The 13,888-nt window shown below is 40.4% G+C and overlaps 1 protein-coding gene across 1 annotated transcript in view; it reads left to right on the forward strand.

The window, feature by feature from the left end:
* Positions 1 to 8,540: 8,540 nt before the first annotated feature.
* Positions 8,541 to 13,888, forward strand: part of LOC143286932 (carbamoyl-phosphate synthase [ammonia], mitochondrial-like) — a 48,880-nt gene continuing 43,532 nt past the window's right edge. Inside the window, exon 1 of the mRNA XM_076594896.1 lies at positions 8,541 to 8,666. The gene's annotated coding sequence lies outside the window, so the exon portion shown is untranslated. The remainder of the gene's footprint in view (positions 8,667 to 13,888) is intronic.

The following is a 13,888-nucleotide window of genomic DNA, read 5'->3' on the forward strand; positions in this document are numbered from 1 at the left end:
ACTTTTTTTTCTATTTCTGCGGTTATGTCTTAGTTTGTTTTGTTTTTTTTGTTATCTTTCATTGTTTGTGTGTGTGTGTGCGTGCGCATGTGTATTTGTATGTGTGTCTATGTGTGTTCATGTAATGAGTGTGCGCTCTCAAACTGTGGCAACTGTCATTAAGAAAATACAGTTATACACAGTGAATTCACTGATGACAGTCACTTGTACAGTTCTGCTTGTGCTAAAGATTTCAGTTCTGGTTTTCAAAGTATGCATTTATGCCTTCGTGACATAAAGATACATTACTGTATGACAAATAACAAATTGCCCAGAGTCAGTACAACATTCCCTTCTCTGAATCAGTAATAAACTAAAGTGTCATGTTTGACAACAAACTCCCAGTGAAGCAATTAGAGAGTATACACTGTGAAAATGCATACATGTGGAATAAATTCTGTTCAACTTGTCCTCACCGTTGAAGCAACCAAAACTCTCGTCACTTCCCTGATTCTTTGCTGCCTTGATTTCTATAACTCACTTCAAGCCAGATCTCCCAAACTTTTCATTGATAGACTTTAGAAAGTTCAGAATGCTGCAGTCCACCTTGTTTTCATTGCTTCCAAGAAAAATAATAAACCTCTGGTGGCTCAACTCAGCTGGTGCCCTGTCAGTAGAGAAATGATAACAAAATTTCTTGCATGTGTTTCTATACTTTTTGTGGCAGATGCCATCAGTATTTGATGTTTTTCATCCTGATGTTCCACCCTGTTCATTGCAGTCATCTGCAAGGTGTGACATGTAACTTTTGCATTGATCAGAGAGATTCAGTTTAAGACTTTTTTCATATGTGAATGTATTCAGTATATCAGAATAGTCAGTTATAACTGAAAAGTGTACCATGCCACCTTCAAATTTAACGAAAATATATTTAGAAGGGGAGGCACCTTCTTCTTCTTCTTCTTCTGCCATTAATGCTTAGCGGTCATAACTTTGACCATTTCTAGCATTTTATGCATGCTGGGTATTTTCGTGTCTCCACAACCCACCGAACGCTGACATGGCTGGGTTACAGGATCTTTAACGTGCGTATTTGATCTTCTGCGTGCGTATACACACGAAGGGGGTTCAGGTACTAGCAGGTCTGTACATATGTTGACCTGGGAGATCGGAAAAATCTCCACCCTTTACCCACCAGGCGCCGTTACCGTGATTCGAACCCGGGACCCTTAGATTGAAAGTCCAACACCCAAACCACTTGACTATTGCGCCCGTCACACACACACACACACACACACATGCGCGCGCGCGCACACACACACACACACACAGATCGAGTGACAAGGGACAACAGATTGGAAGTTCATTTCAATTCAGTTACTCAAGGAGGCATCACAGCGTTCGGACAAATCCGTCACAGCATAGACTACATCATATCTGCTAAGCAGATCTGACCAGCAGCGTAACCCAACACACGTAGGCCTCATGAGGGAAAAAAGGGGGTGGATACATAAACAAATAAATGGATAAGTCATCAAATTAATGAATAAATAAATATGGATTAATGAATATAAAAATGAAGTTAAAATAAGTAGATAGAGCGTGGACTGCACAGCCTACTGTATTTGGGGAAAAGCCCAGAGAGACTCGATCTGTTCCGTTTTGAAGAAAATTGTGCATTATTGGGTTGGAAATGAGTGTAAATATTCACTGATTTGATTTCTAATGCTTTGAAGTAGGTCTTAACCTGTTCTAACTTGTTTCTGGCCTGCACTGAAGGAAGGTCAAGCAGGTATCGCATGGTTTCCGTGGGCGTGTCTTTTGTTGTTCCAAGGATCAGCCTCATAGCTTCATTTTGAACTCTTTCTAATTTTAAGAGGTTGCTTTGAAATGGTGTTGTTAGCCCAAGTCCGTAGTCGATCACACTGAGGACGAGTGATTGGTATAGCAGGAAGAGGTGTCGTTGTTCAATACCTTTGGTTGCCATTGCTTTTAAGACTGAAAGGCCCTTTTTCCATTTGAGAACAGTATTTTCCGTACTGATGTTTTCTGAAGGTCAGCATCCTGTCGAACTGTATTCCTAGGTAGCGTAGGCATTCGGTTTTCTCGATCTGAATCCCGTCGAATGGCACAGGCGGTGGTGATTTGCTCGCGGTTCTGTTGTTGAGGGTGCACAGCAACGTTTGGGCTTTCGCTGGATTGATGGAAGATCCAGTGTCTTTGCACCATTGAGAAATATTGTTTAGTTGTTTCTGGACGGCTTTAGTTCTTTCCTGAGCATCTTTCGAAGTTTTGAAGACCAAGCCATCATCCGCAAGAGTAAGCACCCGAACTATTCCATTGTTGTTTAAGTCTGCAAGGCCCTTCGTGTAGACATTGTAGAGGACAGGAGGGATCAGAGACCCTTGTGGCAGTCCCATGGATAGTTTAGAAGGTGCAGACATCCAGTCTCCGAGGCGTAGGACGACGGTTCTTTCCTGAAGCGCTGCTGCTATCCATCTTGTCAGTGTCAAACTTACTCCATACCTTAGTAGCAGCTCCATGAGGTGCGCAAACTGGACTTTATTGTAGGCATCTTCAAGATCGATTGCTACTGCTAGTGTTTATACTTTTCTTTGAAATCCTTCATACACCTCATATGCAAAAGCAGCTGCATTTTCCCATGTGGACTTGCCTGTTCTGTAACCACCTTGATTTGAAGGGAGAATGTGCCTGTATTCAAGATCCCTTGCAAGTTTCCTTGCTATCATGCGTTCCATGAGCTTTCCAGCAATATTTTGCATGGTTAGGATTCGGTAGCTGCTTACCTAACGATGGTTCTTTCCTGGTTTTGGTATGGGTTTTAACTGAGAAGCTGTGTGTCCAGTCCTCCGGCACATGTCCATTGTGGAAACTGTTTTGATACAGATTGAAAAGTTTGCTTCTGTCTTCTTCCGATAGCTCCTTGATGTCCGAGTAGCGAACTTTGTCTGGGCCAGGAGCCGATTCTTTCTTGCATATAGCTATTGCTTCGTTTAGATTATCTATTGTCAAGTCATCATCGGGTCCAGTCTGCATAAGGGTTTGGTTTAACTCCTCAACATATTTCTTTTTTTCATCTAAGTTTCTCTGATCGCTCTTTGATGCAGTCAAAGATCCAAAAGGCAGCCGTCTAGGACGAGGAAAATCATGGATGGGGCAAGCAGAAGACACAATCCAGCTAGTATGCCGACTACAAGACCTGAAAGAAACAAAAGAATGGGAGAAAAACCCCGAAAACCTCAACCATCTATTCAACACAGCCATTTCACCCACTCTAGGAAAACATTGTCGGGAATGGCCAGAGGGCAAAACTGATGCGGAAGTGAAGCTACTCATGGAAGAAAACAGCAAAGAAGAGGACATCATCATATACTCAGCGGATGGCTCAGTCACCAAAGACCAATCCGGTTGGGGATTCACTGCGAAACAAAATGGTAAAACAATTAGGGAAGAGAATGCTGCCTACAAAGTCACAACCTCCAGCCTAACGATGGAAGTTGAAGCTGTGACACATGCCCTCCAGTGGCTATCGTCTGTCCATATGCCCGGAAACCAACATGCCATGATTCTAACCGACTCAATGAACCTCATACAGAAAACTGAAAATGGAATGGGAAGCCCAGAGTGGCATAAGGCAATGTGCAACTTTCAGATTAAAAAACTTACATGGTCATACTGCCCGGGACATGCAGGTGTTAAGGGAAATGAGCGAGCTGACAGACTTGCTGGTAACGCAACAACAACGAGTGGCTTACATCTAGGAAAATCGGAAATTCTCAGAAAAGTCAAAGAATATCAAAAAGAATAAGAATAACTCTATTATCTCCAACTGGAGAAATTTGGTCAGGTGCATTATCACAACATAGACAAGTAAACAACGTGGGGACCATAACTGTAAAAGTCAACAACAGCTTTTATGAATATTACGAAGACACTGACAAATGTAAAAAATATCACATACACCGTTTCATACATACATCCACACACTGCAGGTAATAACGTAAAAACAGAAAGAACTAAGAAACATTATTTTGAATATAATTATAAGCATAGCCTACTATATTGCACATTGATTATAATAGGCAGATCAGATCAGAATAAAGATAAATTGCGGAAAACCACAACCAGATAAACAGCACCCACCCACCCCCCACACGTGGATTACTTGATTAAACAAAAGTAATAAACATGTTCTCAAATAAAAGCATTTCACATATTCGCTTTTAAAACATTGCAATTAATTATTACATCGTAATTATTAACAGAAATATATTTAGAATATGGATGTTAGCATTAGACATATTCCATTGAACATTCATCCTGCATATTGCACATTATTCATCCTACATATTGCACATTCATAATAACCAATTATCACGTTTTTAAGCTCAGTAAACACACACACACACACACACACACTGACGCGCGCGCGCACGCGCACGCACGCACGCACGCACGCAATCTCTTTCTTAGTAAACACACACACACACACACACACACACACACACACACACACACAAAACTAGAATACGGTACAACCTATCATGCACGGACTTTCACACGTCTTGCATGACGGAGAGTGCGCGAGCGCGCGCACGCACACACCCACACACACAGAGTTCTCAAGAATTTAAAAGATGGATTGAACATGGAATAAAAGTCTTCAGAGCTCTGGATTTCAACTTAAAAGTTCTGTAGCGTCGTCCTGATGGCAATAGCTCATAATACTTTGCTAAAATATGTGTCGTCAGTTGCTGTCTGCCTGCTTTTTTTAACCACTCGACTTTCATACAGCTCTTGCATACTAGTTTGTTTCACTCCCACAATTTTACTGCATACACTCATGACATCGTTCAAAACACGCTTACTCCTCACTCCCAAACTTCCATACCAGCACATAAATGAAACTGTGAGCACGGACTCGATACAACATCGATAATAACTTTGAAGAAAATTTGAATTTATACCAACATTTCTAAGCTTCTGTAAACAAAAAATTCTAGATTGACATTTCTTATGAATGGAATCAACATTTCTGTCAAAAGTCAACTTATTGTCTAAGATGATCCCTAAATATCTATTTTCATTGACCCTCTCCACTGTTTGATCATCAATAACAAGGTTAGCTACAGGCAAGGGGTCTTTCCGAAAATCTATTAACATTTCTTTTCTTTTCAATACGTTGAGATCCAGATAGTTTTCCTCACACCAAGAACAGAACTTTTTAATTTCACTGAAATAAATAGCATCAGAGTTGGACAGATTTACAGTGTAAATAGAACAGGGGACAGCACTGTACCTTGCGGTGCACCAGTAGAAGTAGAGTTTAGAGAAGAGTGGGCAGAATGAAAGCGGACGGACTGAGTTCTATTGAGAACAAAACTTATTATCCAAAGAGTAAGCTTCGGATCAACATCCATGCCTAGCAGTTTGAGGGCAAGGAGATGAGGTTGTATTGTGTTAAAAGCAGAAGAGAAGTCAACGAAAAGGATACGAACAAAAGATCCCGTGTTATTCAAATCAAGGAAAGCATTATGAAGGAGAGTTAGGATAGCATCGTCAGTACTTCTGTGTGCTTTATAAGCAAACTGAAGAGAGTCAAGCATATTTGTGCAATTCTATTAGCTACTGAATTTTTCCTTTGGTTAGTATTACAGTGCTCTTTACAAATTTTCATCATTGAATTTCTTGTATTCTCATAATCTGACATTCTAAAAACATTATTCACATTGACTTCATTATAGCAATTTAAAATTTTGTATGTTTCTATTAAATCCCCTTAGCCTTCTTCCCTTTAATGAATGCAGATTTAAGTATATAAGTCTCTGTTGCTAGCTCATAGATTTGCATTCTTTTAATATTTTAGTTGCTCTTCTTTGTACCCTTTCTATAGCTATAGATTGTCTCTTGAGGTATGGGTGCCACACAATATTACCATATTTCACTTGTGATCTAACTAATTGTTGTGAATTAAAGCTTGACAGACAGAGATAACTGTAGTCGCTTCACCCCCACCCCCAGCTAGGATGCCTCCACTGAAGTAGGCTATCTGGCTCAGTGCGTGTATTCACAGAGTCCTGGCTATGGCTGCGGCGACGGCGCGTGCACACACACACACACACACACACACACATATATATATATATACATAATATATATATACATATATATATAGAGAGAGAGCCGGAGACTGAGAGAGAGAGAAAGGGAGAGAGAGAGAGAGACTGACGGATACCGTAATGAATTCATTAGGCCGTCCATTTGAAATAAAAGTAAACATAACCACACTGTGAGTTGCCGTTGCATTTGTTTGAATGTCAGAACATGAAAAAAAATCACACGAGATAGGAATGACAGTGGCACAACATTTTATGAAGTTGCGGGTTTCTCATTGAAAATTTGAACTATGCGTTATCATAGTGCATGACACGGCTGAGGAAGACGGACATATTCCATGCTGAGTTATTTTGTCCGGTTTTGAAGTCATCAATAAACTCAAACGTACAAGGATGTCGGCAACAAGTTTAGATATAAAACCGATATTTTCCTAAAATCTGGTCAAGAGCTGCGGGACAGCTCAGCATCGTAAATACTGGTGTGGGGGAGACTGGGGACCCTCGCGACGCATTTGTACATTTGTGTTTCCTGATTAGAAACTGATATGTAACTGCACCTATAAAATTGCTTGAAAAGGAAACTTTAATCTTTCTTCTGAGGAATGATTAAAAAAGAAACCATTATGGTGATCAAATTTGATCACAATCTGTCTTTTAGTCCGGCAAAGTACCCGGCCAACCGATAACTGATGTAGCGGTCTCAGTGCCCAGTTTAGGATGCCGGTCTCTCGCGTCAATGCAGCCGGGACGCGACTAACTAAGATAATTATGATTTTCTACTGTTTCGCTCAACTAAAGTTTTGGCAATATGAATTCACGCTTGTTAAAATGAAAAAGGCGATCCAAATTAACACAGAAAATAAACATTTTGCGAAGTTACATTATGCTCGTTAGCCTTTCAGAATCAGTTACGACAATATCTTAGTAGCATTTGCACCATGGCGTTCTCGGCCACAATAATGTACGTAGTCTGAGCAACATTTACAAAACAGAGGAAGAAGCACTGACGGATGATTACAAGAGTCAGTGACTCGAGTCAGTTCTTCTCAGTCCCCTCCTCGCCAGTCCTGTTTCTCTCTCAGTTTCACTCACACACAATTCTTGGCTGACTGATGAACAGCATCGCATTTTCAGTTGTCTGCTGGAAAGTTGAAGGCCCTACAAACAATCCAAACTTGCTTCTCAGAGCGAATTACGATATACTCAATGATCAGTAACAGCCTACTCATGCAAATAACTTGAAGAGAAACCGTTGTAATTAAACTCGGAAATTGTGTAACCTTCATTCTTAGTTGTAAGCATATTATATTGACACACGCCGCGCCGGCGCGCACACGGCAGATAATGAGACGCTCACAGGAGCCATGTATAATTAACTATAATAATGATGATACCCTTCATCAGACTCGGAGAAGCATGATGATCATGGATATCAGTTGATCATTCTAAGCATGTAAGGATTGCGAAAAAGATGGCAAAGAGGTGTCGCTAAAATTGACTGATATCAAATAACCACGATACATTTGTTCAACTTCTGACTCTCATACCCCCCCCCCCCCCCCTCCGCCCCCGTCCCCTCCCCCTCACACACACACCCCGGCCCCCACGGCCGGCCGGCCCGCCGCCCCCCCGGCTGTCCCCGCTCCGGTCATACACACCCCCTCACAATATCATTATTATTATCAATGACATAGGCTATGCGTTGAAAAAAATACACAAAGTACTGAAGGGACAATAGATTCCAAAATGGAAAACTTTCATAAAAGTAAACTTGCGTCTTCTACATCTTTAGTATACAATACATGAAACTGAAAATGTTTGTTTCCTTTTGACCCAAAACAGCTCTTCTTTCTGGACGGTATCTGTTATCTGCCGCAGTTCAGCCAGTGACCACAGGTCAGCATCAGCGCCGCGGCAGCAGTCAGTCACATGTAGCCTACTGTACCGCGCTAAACTTGCTTTCTGGGGAGCTGCACGCGCTTGCGTTACCACCATCACACTTCTCGCCTTGTGACTCCTTGTAGCGCTCTCTCACGGGTAGAAGTGTGAATGATGATTATTAAAAATCAGAATCTAATTATATGTCCCCATCCCACCCCACCTCCACCAACAGTGGTAAACTTTATATCACTGAGTGTGATCAGTATAATTTTTTCCATTTCATAGCCGTAAAAAGAACGGTTTTGTTGCACACTTTTGGACCATTTTTGTATCGGCCCTGGACTAGACCTGAATACAGTGTGGTGAACACTAAGCTCGCGCGCGGACATGCACACACGCACGCGCGCGCACACACACACACACACACACACAACACACATCATTATCGTCGTCATCATGAAATTCCCGAAGACTTCTTTCACGTCGCCACCTACACCCGACACACACTGCTCATCTACCAGAGAGAGATCTGAGAAACAGAGAGTGATACACCTGTTACGTATGAATGTGTCACACTCAGCCCATGTTGAACGAGCTCTCAGTACGCGGTCTACCCACTGAGCCGACAATTGAGCTCGATGGTCCCACCGTCCACTCGCCCTCTGAATAGTAAGTAACCTCACCTCTCCCTCAACATTCCTTTTTTTTTTCCGCGTGCACAGCGCGTGCTGTCAGCGTGGCGAAAAGAATCAGTTCAAGGTTGACGCCCAGGATAAAAGCAAAAGCAACAACAATAGACGCTGGTGGCGGGCTGCAGAGTTCGAGAGAAGTTTGAGCTGATGCAAGCCTAAGTAATTATTGGCGGGCAAAACGCCAGGCAGAATACGTGTCAAGCAAGTTAACTGTAAGTAAACATTGTCGGATGCTGGAATGTGCACAAAGAAACCGAACTTTAGAATTTAGAAGTATGCATTAGTTTTTTTCGGTTTCGTTGATAGTGACCATGCATGACCAGAGACGAGTGACGGGGTGAGAGTGGGGCTAGGTTTTTTTGGGGTTTGTCCCCCCCCCCCCCCCCCACCCCCTCCTCACTATTTCTGTGCAAGAAAACTTCTTTTCTGTCACTCTCTATATTTGTTTCTGGTCTTTTCCTTTTCGTTCTGTCGACTCAGTCTTCCTTTCTTATTTTTGATTTTGTGCAAACAAAGTGAGAATGAAATGATGGTGTGTGTGTGTGTGTGTGTGTGTGTGTGTGTGTGTGTGTTTTCTTGGCTACTAAAATTGGATAGATAAAAACAAACTTGGTAGGTGTGAGTAGGACTATCCGCTTTATGATGAGGAAAAGGCAGGGTGAGAGGTCAAAGGTCAAGGTCATTATTTGGCAAAATTAAAAAAGCTTGATGGAGACGTTATCATGCCTCTATTCTTAATCAAACTCGGCATTGAAACTAGTCATGGGTACAGCATGATCCACTCATAAATATAATTTTAACCAGAAGTTTAAGGTCAAGGTCACAAAATGGCATATGATAATGATAGGAAAAACTTCAATATGGAAGAAAGAGTAGGTCTTGTATATAATCTTCATGAAATTATATACAATGATTGTTCATGGTATAAGCAAAACCTGAATAAAGAGTCAATGTCACATTTCAAAGGTCAAGGTCGCAACATGGTGTATTAGAAAATAGAACATAAAAGCATGATAGAACTGCGTTTGTTTTTTTGTTTTTTTTCTTCTTCTTCTGCGTTCGTGGGCTGCAACTCCCACGTTCACTCATATGCATACGAGTGGGCTTTTACGTGTATGACCGTTTTTACCCCGCCATGTAGGCAGCCATACTCCGTTTTTGGGGGTGTTTGTTTTAATTATCATTATTTTTAAAGTTTTATTTTTTTTATCTAACATTATTATTATTATTATTATTATGTGTGTGTGTGTGTTCTGTCCCATCATCTGCACCATTTCAGTGGGATTCCTCCCCCACCACTCATTCTGAATCCCTATAAACAACCACACCTGCATTTGATTGTTGCTGTCCCCAGCATTGGCAGTTTGCAGGGAACTATCAGTATTAGGTGACCAGGAGACCACACACCAGAGGAGACCCTGCACTGATGCTGCGTCACTTCGATGGTGTTCAGTAGTGCCTGTTAGCACATCAGCTTCTAAGCCCCCTAATAGCTTCCAGTTGCGGAACCAGACTGAGTGAGCATCCCTTAGTGTGGAGACTGCCACCACTCTCCCTCAGTGACAGTCCCCTATGAATCTGCCAACTCTGAAGACCTTGACAGAACTCACTTCAAGTACAGAAGTGGAGGGGGATCAAAACTAAGGTCACCATGAGAGCAGGGCATGAAAGGCCACAGACTTTGGGACTTTTTTCATTTAAAATCTTTTATATATATATATTTTTATTTTTTTTATTGAAGATTAAGGAGAAGGATGGTAATGGTGACAATGTTGCTAATGGAAATCCATTTAGGTTTGTGATTGCATTACAAGGCTGTACTATACGCTTCCTTTCATAATGATATCCTGGCATTAACCAGGCCTGAGAGATACAGACACTTGCAGTGTTGGTCAGGAAATTTGGGCAGCACACCCAAAGACGCATCCGTGAAGTGGATGATACTTGACTGTGTGGTCCCAGTCTTCCCATTTAAGCCCACAGCACACTTAACTGTGGGTAGGAGATTGCCATGGGCCAAAAAACCTGTCTCTGCTAGGAATCAAACCCATGCCCTTCCAGCCATAAGTCTGCAATGCTAACCACTTTGCCATAGCAGCTGGTGTGTTTTAGTCAGAATATAAATGTTTTGTAAATTAAGAGGTCAAGATCATATCAAATAAGTATTCTTTTTTTCCTGGGAAACTGCTTTGCAATGTCTTTTTTTTAAATTTTTATTTTGTTTGGTTGTTAAAAAAAAAATCTTTGTGTATTAAGTGGGTATCACATGAGAGTCATGCGGGCCTTGCCTCCCATGTCTGCCTTGATGAACCATTCATCAATATTTTTTTTCCAGAAAGCCTTGAATATTTTTTGTTGTCTTATTCTGGATTTGATAAGAAGGCATTGTCATGTTGTCTTCTTCTTTTTTTTCTTTTTTTTTTTTGCACCCAGGACATATGTGTTCCTTGCTCCCTGCTGGCATTATTTTTTGTTTTGCATGTCTGTTATTGTATGTTATTGTGTGTTTTTGTGTATTTGTGTTAAAGTTGTTGTTTTTCTATTATAAAAAAAAAAGAAAAAAGAAAAAAAGGTCAGCTTCAGAGACATGTACTTGGTTGTTTTTGTGTGTGTGTGCATGATTATGACTGCCTCCTTTTCTTTCCTTATTTTGTTCATGTATGTGTGTGTGTGTTTCAACATTTTGTCTGATGGATACTGACAGTATTTTCAGCTCAAATATAGCTGAATGTGGTTGACAGGGCTTAAAGCAACAATGATTTATAAATGATAAGGAATATAGTAATCCAGTCTCTCACCTTATGTCTTTGATCAGCCTTAATGAACTACAGAGATGCCTGGCAGTGAATGTGAAATATCATTCATGATTGATGTGTGTGTGCAGAATGAACAATCATGTTTTTTTAGAGCAATAGATAAATATAAATGTAAACAAAAAATATGTATTTATTGAAGTCAATAAAATTAATTGCACATTTTTGTTTTTGTTATTTTTCATGAAAGAAGAGTAACAGAGGAACAGTAATTGAAATTGTTTTAACAAAATGTAAAAAAACAAAAAAACACACCAAATGACAGGTGAATGGAAAAAAATGAAGAAACAGATAATGAGTCATAGGAAGAATAACTGCATGCATTCTTAATGACAAGAAATGTAATACTAAGAAACAAATTACAGGAGAAAAAAAATTATTATTAAGATGGATATGAATATATAAATTGGTGACAAAAAGAATAGACATATTTTGAACTACGCAGTAAGAAAGAATTGCAACATCAGTCATGACAATTGTAATAAACAAAATAAGAGAGAGCCTTTTTTTTCGCAAACAAAATACAGGAAAACAGTATGACGTTGTTCCATTTTGTTCCAAATAACATGACTCAGTTTTCAAAATATCAAACCAGGCCATTGCCTTGTACCATTTACTACAAATATAGTGACCCAGTTTTCAATATATCAAACAAGGCCATTGCCTTGTGCTATTTACTACAAATACAATGACCCAGGGGACTTTGCCCCCCTTAGAGCAGCCCTTGTCCATCACTGTCATAAAGCCAAAATTAGTTCAAACCAGCCCCTCATTTAGAAAGAGAGTTTACCTAGCTTCCCCTTAAAAAATGCCAGTCCAGGGAGAGTCTTTCCATTCTCAGCCTCTGATGCATGCAGATGATACTATCCTGTTTTCAGTGCTGCAGGGAAATAAACTGTATTTAAGTGTGTTGTTCTAACAGGATTCAGTAGAACTCAACAGTTAAAAAAAGAAATGATGTCTCACCTGTCATGTAAGTAAACACCTGAGGCAAAGGACAAGAGCTCTCAGATGTCATACAATGTAGGAGCAAGTATGCACCCTGTTTTCTCTACTGACAGTGTTGAAGGAATCTATCAATTTTTAGACCAAAGGAAACTGTACCTTGCACTTGTTGGTTTGACAGTAGACAATTAAATTCAGCAGTTTTGAAAAGATGGCCTATTTCTTCCAGAATCTTGAACAGTCCACTCCTGTTGGCAAGGTTCAAGGTCTCAGTGAGGCAGGCAGAAACCAAGTATAAAGTCTCCTTTGCTTATATTTCTCTTGTGACTGTCTGACTGAAATCATCACGTCAACTTAGATTTTTCTGACCTGAAGCTGTACTAGAATATGAGTGTAAACATATACTATCAGGGTTTTGTTGTCCAGAGAGAAGGATTCAGGCAAAGACCTTGCCCACCAGTCACAGACGGAGATTCTATGGAACACATAGTGGTTGATTCACTGTGGACAACTCTGCACTTGAACAAGTTGACTATTTTGGCATCTCGCTTTTCTTGAGTGACTGCTGTGAACTTCTCACCAGTAGAGGCTGAGGAGCTTATTGCATGCTGATTTCCTTATCTCCGGTGAGGGTATAATTTTTTTTTTTTTTTTTTTTTTTTAATCATTGCCTGGTGATATGCCACTTGCAATTGTATCATTTACTTTTTGGAGTACTGCAAATGATGGAGCCTTGTTGAGTTCACCAGTCATGGACAAACATGATATATGCCTGAGGCCATCTTGGTACACACATTTTTCAGTCAATAGAGCTCAAAGGCGGAGTTGCCATCTTTCATTTTGCCGACTGTAATCAGTCTTGACTTCGCCATTTCAGTTTTCCGAGTTCCAGTCTTCTTTTCTGATTGACCTGTTTTGTTTTGTTTTTGTTGTTTTTTGGTTCTCTTGAACATTCTAGCACACCTGGCTATCAATGGATTGGAGTCAGAATATGTCTTCTAGTCTGGCTGCCAACAAAGTAAAAAGAACCCAGATTTCTAAATGGATCTCAACCTAGCATATTTTATCCTAGCATGAATTTTCACATGGGAAGGATCATAGCACAAGTAGGTCTGCACATGTTGGCCTGGGAAAATTCAAAGGAAAGATCTGCCATATGTGAACATTTACTTGTGACCCACATGCCCACAGCTTTATAGTTCACAAATTACATACAGCCCCCAGACAAAAAGGCCACTATGCAATTCATACTCAAAATTAATACATTCCAAACAAAAACAAAAAAAGGCGTATTTTAAAGGAAAACTTAATAGCATGAGATTGTTCTCTGTCAGTTTTATCTCAGTTTTAATTCCCAAGAGGCATCAAAGTGTACAAATTGGTCCACAATGCCACACCACAAATGGCAGAAAGGTCAAGTGCTCAGAAACTGGACCTTCAA

This window comes from Babylonia areolata, chromosome 1 (assembly GCF_041734735.1).
Source record: "Babylonia areolata isolate BAREFJ2019XMU chromosome 1, ASM4173473v1, whole genome shotgun sequence".
NCBI lineage: Eukaryota > Metazoa > Mollusca > Gastropoda > Neogastropoda > Buccinidae > Babylonia > Babylonia areolata.